The following is an 11,300-nucleotide window of genomic DNA, read 5'->3' as shown; positions in this document are numbered from 1 at the left end:
TTAGCGGAAACGGCCTCGTTTGGCTGAAATATTGAGCCTGGCGCGGCCACTGCTGCGATAAGCCGCGGCCTTGCAAACAATTACTGGCGAGCCAGCGTATCTAAATATACTTTAAATTCAACGAGTAACTATACTTGAATACTGAGTTCCTTATCGTGAAAGTGCTTATTCAAGTAATATAAATATATATTATCAAGTAATATAAAGATATATTATTAAGTAATATAAACATATATTACTTCAATGGTTCGTTTAAAAATATTTTACGCTAGTTATATGGTTATAGAAAACATTAATTAGTTACAATGAATTAAGTCGATGCAATTTTAATACATTTTTTTCTTTCTCTGCACTTGTGCAGAGAAACACTGAGATTTATTAACTCGGGCCAAAAATAAATTTTATAATCAGGCCATAACGTATTATGGTCCGACTTTTCACACACAGTTTTTCTTAAAAAAAATTTCGACCCTGAAACGAAGACGCTTTTAAATTATCCAGTAGAAAATTTTTTCTCAATTATGGAAAAAATTACAAATAACTTGAACGTGTTTATCCCTATTGGGATTGTATAGGTACAACTGTACTTAAAAACTCGGTGCTGTTAAAACGTAGACACGAAACAAAAAAATATTTCTGATTTTAAAATACTTAAAAAAATAAAGACACGAAATAAAAATATACTTCCTACATAAAAATACTTAAGAAATAAAGACACGAAATACAAAAATACTTCCGATTTTAAAATACTTAAAAAATAAAGACACAAAAATATACTTTCGACTTTTTAAGTAGCGAAGAGAAATGTTTCTGGGCAAACGAAACGCCCCCCCTCCCCTCCAGGCAGTGAGGGCCTTGCGTTGTGATGAGTACACGAGTGACCTTGACCCACCTACAGCACTAGGTCATTCTCGTGACCCACCTACAGCACCAGGTCATTCTCGTGACCCACCTACAGCACTAGGTCATTCTCGTGACCCACCTACAGCACCAGGTCACCCTCGTGACCCACCTACAGCACCAGGTCATCCTCGTGACCCACCTACAGCACTAGGTCATCCTCGTGACCCACCTACAGCACCAGGTCATCCTCGTGACCCACCTACAGCACCAGGTCATCCTCGTGACCCACCTACAGCACTAGGTCATCCACGTGACCCACCTACAGCACTAGGTCATCCTCGTGACCCACCTACAGCACCAGGTCATCCTCGTGACCCACCTACAGCACTAGGTCATCCCCGTGACCCACCTACTGCACCAGGTCATCCCCGTGACCCACCTACAGCACCAGGTCATCCTCGTGACCCACCACCACACCAAACAACCACCACCACCATACCAAACCGCCACCACCATACTAAACAACCACCACCATACTAAACAACCACCACCATACTAAACAACCACCACCATACTAAACAACCACCACCATACTAAACAACCACCACCATACTAAACCACCACCACCACACTAAACAACCACCACCATACTAAACAACCACCACCACCAATATGGCGCGGTCATTTATCGTCGGTCGGCCGTGCGCTAATGAACAGCTCCATATGCGTCTCGCAGACGATGTGAACTGCACTGCATTATTAAATGCCCGTCAAGAAAGACGGACGGCCGTACATACTCAGGGAAATGTGTGAGAGTTTGTCCAAATATCTATGCATTTTTTACCTTTCTGTCATTACGAGCCAGTTTATCTATTAACTTTATTAGCGGAGAGGCTTTAGAGTTATCAGTCTCAGCAAAGAGGCAGTGAAATCAAACATATTTGATCTACTGAACCATATTTGCAGTAAATAAACTAACTTTTGTGTAAAAGATAGTGGAAGCATTATTGGTTAAATATATGAATTATTATTGGGTAATGTATATTTACTTGAAGATGTCGAGTTTCATGTGATTGAACGAGTTAAACACTTATCGGAGTTGGCAATAGTTGACGTTTATTTAAATAACTTTTTACATTGCAGGGCTTCACTAAAATTTTCAGTTGATTCGATAAATATAATCCCGAGATGTAGTTTACCACTCTAACCTAGCGCAGAACTGAGCTACAAATTTTGCGAAGTTACTAAATAATGAAAAAATATTGTATAATTAAAACTAATAGATGCCAGACCACGAGCCACATTAGCAGCTGGACACAAGATCAAAACTAATTATTACCATTAATCATTTAGCGGTCACTGCACAAAACAGACGATTTATTATCATTGCTCCGTCCCTCTTTCTCTATAAGGAATAACATTAGTTCTTACGCGTATAGTCACAGTAAAAAAATGGCCCCTGCAAAAAAGCAGGAGTTCTCCAAGAGGCCTGTGTAGTTTATAAATTTTACTTCAAAGGAGGTTACAGACTTCATCATCATCTGGACTACATTAGAGTAATTGGACTAAGAACCACGACATTGTGTAATGGAACCAAGAAACTTCATCTCAAGATCATTGATGACTTCAACAGGCTTGGTGACACCCGTGACACCATCGTCAAACTCCGGACTATACGCAACAATGGACGCTGCAAAAAAGCGAGAGTTCTCCAAGAAGCCGATGTAGTCTGTAAATTTTGATGCAAAGAAGGTTGTAGACTTCTTCATTATTTGGACTACATTGGAGTAATTGGACTATCAACCACGACATTGAGACCGTCTCACCGGCCACCCACAGTCTGGAGGACAGACAACCCATCGAGAACCCATCATGCAGTGCTGGAGGAACCCACCAGCATCGTCATCATGCAGTGCTGGAGGAACCCACCAGCATCGTCATCATGCAGAGGTGCACAATATTAACTGATCAACGATTGTTTGAACACTTTCCATTTCAGATTGGACCCCAGTGATCTAGTTCCAAACGACCAGATTTGTGTAAACTTTGAGATAGTTTGCGGAGAGACTTTCTGGCTCGAAACTTCTATGTTGCATCCTATTTACATTTTACGCGTATCATGTACTTATGTTCAACAAAATTCATTTCATTATTTAATGCTTCTCTTAACTTGAAATTGAACGTTGTTGCATTAAAAACGTCGTTAAATATATTATTATTACTTGCTAAACCTGCCTTTTGATATACCAATGTCATCTAAAGAATTGTTCGACTCCTTGAAAATAGTAATGCATTCTCCAGTCATTTATTATACGCATATAAACAAAAAATCTGCAATCTGATACTAATAAAAAACGTGTGGCTATTCTAAACAATTACCGACGTAACCTCGCGAACGCCTCATCGTTGTTTGTGTTGCCAGCAGCTCTCTTCCTTTTAATATAATTTTAAGCATAAATTTCAGCTAAATCGTGCCAGGTTCGACAAGAGGCCTTCAAATTGCCATAGGAAAACTGCGGTCCGTCATCAGCATTGAAACGTTAATTAAAATCAGGAAAACGAGAGATGCGAGCTGGAGACGGGCCATACTTTCAGAACTCGCTAAGTGAACGTAAGTACTTACGCTCTATTTTCTTGTCTATGATTGGTGGATTTTGCTTGAAAGGCCGTCAATGATTGGCTCATGAACTTACGATCTCTCAACTTTTTTTGAAAGTATGGCCCCTGATTTACATTATCACGTAGTAGGCATGATATCGAGGGCATAAAATAAGTATACGATTTACATTGTCCGTGTAGTACACATAATATCGTGGATTGAAACAGAGTACATGATTAAAAATTTTCATGTCGTGAGCATGATACCGTAAGAGGAAATGTGAAATTTTAAGTTAAGTAGAGGAAAAACACAAGGAACAATTTAGGGGTATGAGTTACCATACTTTTAACTACGATAAAGAAATTGACGCAATGAGTAGAAGAGCTGAAAATCAGAATATCTGAAATTTCAATAATAATTAATCACCAGCAGCGTGTTACTGCAGCATCACTAACAGCTTCACTATCAGCAGCAGCATCACTAACAGCATCACCAGCAGCAGCAGCATCACTAACAGCATCAGCAGCATCACCAGCAGCAGCAGCATCATCAACAGCATCACCAGCAGCAGCATCATCACTAACAGCATCACCAGCAGCAGTAGCATCATTAACAGCATCAGCAGCATCACCAGCAGCAGCAGCAGCACAGGGTGTGGTTGGCAGAAGATGTCAAGGTTTCGCTGCCAACAAAAAAAAACACAAAAAAATTCCAGCAGCGGGTGGCGGCTGAAGTCAACTGCAGCACTAAAAAAGCTCACTGGCCTGGCACCGCGGATGACAACTTCTGCAATAAATTTAAATCATAAACTATTATTAATAATAAATTTCTGCAATAAATTTAATTCATGAACTATTAATAATAATAAATTTTGCAATAAGTTCAACTCATAAACCAAGATGCATGTGGTCAGCAATTAATGTCGTAATATTTTCTGGTTATCTTTTTATTTCAACGCACTTGATTAGTTATGTTTAGCCAACCGTAAAACAAAGTTCTTTTTTACATTTTTAATCCTATTCCTCACAAAGAGTATTCTTGCAACAAATATAAGGTTTATTTTGAAGTCTTGTCAGTTCAGATTGTCTGTACAGTTTTATCTGTACAGTTTTGTTATAAATAATAAAAAATACATCCGAAAAGTCAGAATTCTACTGCGCTGAAAATTAATACAGTACACTGAGCTTTATGTGCCTAAATATTGTGATTTAATGCATCCATCAATAACCACGCTACTCTTGACAAATGAAAAACTCTTACGTCAAATAATATTGTCTTCGACCAATCTGGCTTGGGCTGTTCAATTTTGAATCGGTATAAGTTTTTTTTTCAAGCATCATCTTTACCTTCTACCCAACACAACACATAACATAACAGTGATCTCGGCGCTGAAGCGTAGGCCTGATGCGGCCTGTCGCCGATTCTTTTCCTTTTCGTGCCTTGTTCACAGAAGATCTAATATCGTTTCATTTGACCGGATCTTTTCATGACTGGCGATAGTTTCAGGTAGCTACTAGACTTCCACCGGGTTCGATAAGGAGCTAGGCATTTCAAATCTGAACATATATTTTTCCATAGCTTTATTTAGTCTGTTCTTGAACGCGTTTATACTTGGAGCGTCAACGATGTCATCGGGGAGGCTGTTCCACATTTCGGTGATTCGAAGCGAGAAGAAAAAAGATGCGGCATCAACGAGTTGACCGAGTTAACGATAAATACGAAATTTGGTTAGGTTTTTAAATATCGCTCATTTTCACAGCCCAGTTCTTTCTTCAAAAACATTTCTGCAATCGAGCGAAAACCTATAGGGTGCCATCCGAACCACAAGCGCTGTGCGACAACGCAAGATTCTTTCTCATGATTTGAGTGAGTAACGGAGAGAGAATGAGAGAACAGAGAGAGAGATAGAAAGTGAGGATATGGAATAGAGAGAGAAAAGAAAGGAATCATGTATATAAAAGAGAGCTGAAAGCTCCCGCATAGAGGAAGAACAGCAACTGTGAAAAACAAAGAGAAAGGGAGGTAAAAGTGCCTAAATACAACAGCAACAGTACGCACAACAGCAACAGTACGCACAACAGCAACAGTACGCACAACAGCAACAGTACGCACAACAACAACAGTACGCAACAGTACGCACAACAGCAACAGTACGCACAACAGCAACAGTACGCACAACAGCAACAGTTCGCACAACAACAACAGTACGCACAACAGCAACAGTACGCACAACAGCAACAGTTCGCACGCCTATTTCCCGCTGGCCGCAACAATGGAGAGCCTCCATGCAAACTCTCACGACGCGCACCATCAATTATAACAATTGTGTCCATGACACCGACAATAATTCTAAAACAATGATAACCAAAAAATAACGGTCGAAAAAATGTACCAAACCAGCAATGACAATAAGTAATTCAACAATAATAGTTACGTCAGAAAGAATATCAAACACGGAAGCAATGATAATGTTCATGGGAATAACAACTGATGCGAACAACATATCTGCACAAGCTACAATATTAGCCGTATCAATAATGCTGATAAAATACAATATTAACCGCATCAATAATACCGATAAAAAAATAAGAGCAGACACATCAACAGCGATGACAATCGTCCACAACGCATCTGTTACGCACCGCAAATAAACATTTTTTTAAGATAGGTTGAGGCTTTCTATAGTCCACGTCGCTGTGAACTCTAGACATTTCCTTGCGTCTTTTTATTCTATTTATTCTGGATAAATATTTTTCAAACCCTAGAAAAACGCAAAGAAACTTTTACTCCTCATCCATTAAGAGTTTAAGAGCAAGTTTCATACAAAATCAAGGTAGATCTTACATAACTACATTTCATTACACGACACTTCATTACACTAGTACTACATTAATTATCATTGGTGGAGAGATTGGACGAACGCAATAACCACGGCAGAATACGCTCACTAAACGCAACTTTGTTAACGGAATTCCTACGGACTCAGAAGAGCTCGCATATGCAGGATTATATCAGCCTCCGGCGAAGGAGCTACAACCAAGCTCCTTTGTAATAAATTAGGCTCGTCTAGAGCAAGATTATAGTGTATAATTTACAAGAGATGAATGTGAAATTATTCAGTCTTGTTAAATTGAAAATTTTCAGAAAAAATTATTTGTTTGACAGAGAGCCAATGAAACTTTTATTTTTTCGCATGTGAGGTTTTAACATGAAATAAGACTTTATTAAGATAAAGTAAATTAAATTAATTTTCATTATGGAAGTGACCAGAGAGCATTCAAACATTTAAGATTTGAATTTATACAAACCACACGCAAGACAGAAACACAGACAAACAACACGCGAGACATAAACACAGACAAACAACACGCAAGACGGAAACACAGACAAACAACACGCAAGACTGAAACACAGACAAACAACACGCAAGACTGAAACACAGACAAACAACACGCAAGACTGAAACACAGACAAACAACACGCAAGACTGAAACACAGACAAACAACACGCAAGACTGAAACACAGGCAAACAACACGCAAGACTGAAACACAGGCAAACAACTCGCAATACAGAAACACATACAAACAACACGCAAGACAGAAATACAGACAAACAACAAGCGGATCACACAGGCTCAATCCCCGTCAGGCAAACAAGGAAGCCTTTGAGACAAGTTTTTGTTTGTGTGGAAATTGAAGGCCTACCGAGAGACCCACGCCAGCCGAGATTCATAGAGGAGAAAATGACGAGAAAAAAACAAGCATTGAGTTATGGGAGAAAACTGAGGGAAACTTTCGAGGGGAAATCTGAGGGTCTCATCAGGAGGGAAATCTATTTGAACATTTAGGATGATAAATTTTGGAAGACATTGGAGGGAAAAACTAGGGAATAACTAAAAGAGAAAATTTATGAAAGCAAACGGGTAATTGATTGACGGGATGCTGGAAGGTGGAAAAAAAGGTTGACTAGGAGGATGTTGAAGGAAAAATCTGAATGAACTTTAAAACATTTGAGGAGCTTGGGAAAGATAAAATCGCAAGAAGATTAGAGTAAAAAACTAAGGTAACTTTGAATAGTAATGTAAGGGAATAGGTCTGACTTTCTTAAATACATATGTTATTTCTATTCCGTAGCATACTTTTATGCTAAACTCGTAAACCTAAACAGAGGATAGTTGTCCACCCTAGGATTCTCATTTTTGTTTGTACTAACATGACGCACTTCACACTATAAATGGAGTATCAGAATAAGTAGCTCGGTACCCGGGCACCATTTAATACCTAAATACCAGGCACTCGGTATTTAGTGCATTTAGTACCTAAATACCAGGCACTCGGTATTTAGCGTATTTAATACCTAAATACCATGTCGACATTTAGTGTATTTAATACCTAAATACCAGGCACTCGGTATTTAGTGCATTTAATCCCTAAATACCAGGCACTCGGTATTTAGTGCATTTAATACCTAAATACCATGTCGACATTTAGTGCATTTAATACCTTAATACCAGGCACTCGGTATTTAGTGCATTTAATGCCTAAATACCAGGCACTCGGTATTTAGTGCATTTAATACCTTAATACCAGGCACTCGGTATTTAGTGTATTTAATACCTAAATACCAGGCACTCGGTATTTAGTGCATTTAATGCCTAAATACCAGGCACTCGGTATTTAGTGCATTTAATACCTTAATACCAGGCACTCGGTATTTAGTGTATTTAATACCTAAATACCAGGTACTCGGTATTTAGTGTATTTAATACCTAAATGCCAGGCACTCGGTATTTAGTGTATTTAATACCTAAATACCAGGCACTCGGTATTTAGTGTATTTAATACCTAAATACCAGGTACTCGGTATTTAGTGCCCGGGTCACAATATTACAGCCACGAGGCAGCGTGCGGGTGGCTGCAAGTCGCAGGTATATATAAGGTAAATTAGCCGTATTTTGAATTGAATGAATGGCACCCCAGAATTCAAATGGCACTCCAATAAGTGGCACACTAGAATTCATAACCACACAACAAAAATGGTGGAGCTTGCGACGCAGAGATCGGTTCGACAACCTCTCTCCTCCTAGGCCATATCATCACTGATCAGTAATCAATCAGGGATCATCACTTAGATATAATATTACATAATATTATATTAGATAATATTATCACTCAATATTACAGCCACATGGCAGCGTGCGGGCGGCAGCACAGGAAGATCAGCAAGTCGCAGGTATAAGGTAAACAGTACGTGCGAGCTCGAGGACGTGTGGTAGAAAAAAAACTTTGCTTAAATGCCAACACTCATCCGACTCTCAGTAGAGGCAGTAAATGATCGTTTGTATAAATATATATAAATATATTTATATAAATACCCTAAGGAAATATTTGTTATAAAATTGATTGAAGACATTATTTTAAATAATTTATTTTAAAATTGTTATATTTATCATATCATATACCTATATATCGATATGAAACGATTCGCATAGTAGATGCGTAGTGTTGCTTGAAAGCTATACATTAATATTAATATGTTAAATATATGATGTCTAGTGAAAAGTCGTAAATGTATAAAAGCATTATATACATACTGTTTTTACATACATGCTTGAAGTTCAAAGTTGTATATCTAACTTATAAATCCATAAAAATTCTATTCATGCGTGATGCGTGACACGAGATACTGAAATGACAAATAATAAAGACAAACTATATACAATTTAGAGTGAAAATTTATTTCATAATATTGAAGATATAGATAAACCAGTGCAAAAATATGCCCTGAACATGCGTGACAAATGAAACTGGCGTCTCCGCTTCTCCGTCTGCAGTTTAGAAATTTTGGGAAAAAAAACGTTCAAAACAGAAGCAATTTGGCAATAAAGGAGAAAATCTGAAAGTTTATATTTCATGATGGATTAAGCTTTCAATTAATACGACATGGGAGAAATGCATTGAAATTATATATCGTGAATAGAATTTGAATGCTGCTATGCGAATGAAGAATTCAAGTGCCGCAAACATTGAACGTAAAATATTCAGTTGAGTGACGAACGAAATTAAAATAATTATAGAAAATTTCGGCTCATTTGCCCATAGGATGCTCAGGAAGTCAAACTAGACTAATTGGCATATCAACACTTATAGCCAATTAGTCAAGAACTGGCTCAGAAAAAGTGAGCCTTTGTCCAAATAACATTGCACTTCTAGTCCTAGAGTGGACCATCCTGACTCACTTTTGACCGACGAAAGGAAGTATCAGTGGTACATGCAGAAAGTGTGTTACTATTATAACAATATGACCTATTCACATTTCTGAGTGAAACTAAACTAAACAAAACTAACTAAAGTTAACTCACCTGTAGACGACGACTTCAAATGCCTTCAGACGCTGTACCTAAACGGGGCTGAATTTTCTAGTATTCACTCGAATTATTCAGAGCCTTACGATGGTGACTAAATTCATATACTGGCTTGTAACAGATTCAGGAATTACAGGTGAGTGATTCCCAAGTGGCCGGAATCGCATTCATTTTTGAAAAGTAATTCACCCATCATATTTACTGTGGTCGCATTGTCGTATGTTGGTCAAGTCGTAAGTTATATCAATTATGATCAACCTATGCATAACTACGACTTTAGAATTATGGATATCTTAATGAACGAAAAAAATTCATTCATAATTGCAATTATCACTTTTCACACAGACACAATTATCACTTCTCCCACAGACAATGAGTCGAGGGAGAGAAAATGCACATTAGAGTCGATATTTCTTAGATACTTGACATGATAAATCCATTCAAATTTTCTTCTTCTTTCAAATAGTTTCACAACTACATAAATATTTCTCCCTAATATCAGGGTTTAGGTATTTTTTATTTCAAAAATTTCATTCTTACTCACCGAAATCATTCATAGTTCGAACTCACAATCTAACTTATTTTTTGTTCTGTAAACTCACTTCTAATTTGTCACCTGATAAACAAGAGAGCGTCAGTTAGGCAGCAACTCTAATTGTAACTTATCTACTTCAGTTACCAATTGTAACTTATCTACTTCAGTTACCAATTGTAACTTATCTACTTCAATTACGAAAGTTTTCGGAACTTTGACAGTCGACATTCCGGCAGAAACTCGACGACATTACGGCTGTTGTAAGCAAGGATCGCAGTGCAGCAAGAAAATAGTCTAATCAGTGACGTCATTAGATCTGCTTCAAGGGAGCTTGAGGCACCTAACTATTCTTAAGACTCTTATATAATTTTATGTTCATATATTAAAATTATAATTTTTGTCAAAAATACCGAACAATTCAATATATGGCCTAAATGTGTTGTTAATTATATAAACATACAGCACATTCCGTGTTAGTTGTTGCACTGGATTTAAGATGTTATATGTTAGTAAAATTAAACGTCCGTGCATTTATATATTTTACATCTTATAGGGACGAAATCATCCAGCATTTTCTGGTTCTGACGCATATAAGCTAGGAATAAAATTGGTAGTCACGCATAATTTTTCTCGTAAAAAATTAGAATACCTCAACCCATATTCCAATATATTATCTTGATCGGTCTTTGACGACGACGGTTTTCCTATAAGCGTTCCAGTTGAAGCCTTTTAGGCAACTAATGAAATAGAATAGCTGATTGAATGCCTACTTCATTAATGAAAAGTTATATGTTATTGAAATAAGGATTCCACTAAGCACGAGGCCAGGTTCCATAATTCCATAATTTCATAATTCATTAAGCATATTTTGCACTCGAAACCGCCTTCAAATGAGCGCTTATATAGGAGTGCGGGAAACAAGAAACGCCAGATAAATAAAATGGCATGCATAAGAAG

The sequence above is a fragment of the Hyalella azteca genome, unplaced genomic scaffold (assembly GCF_000764305.2).
Source record: "Hyalella azteca isolate HAZT.00-mixed unplaced genomic scaffold, Hazt_2.0.2 contig3527, whole genome shotgun sequence".
Lineage (NCBI taxonomy): Eukaryota > Metazoa > Arthropoda > Malacostraca > Amphipoda > Hyalellidae > Hyalella > Hyalella azteca.
This window is presented reverse-complemented; position numbering follows the sequence as displayed.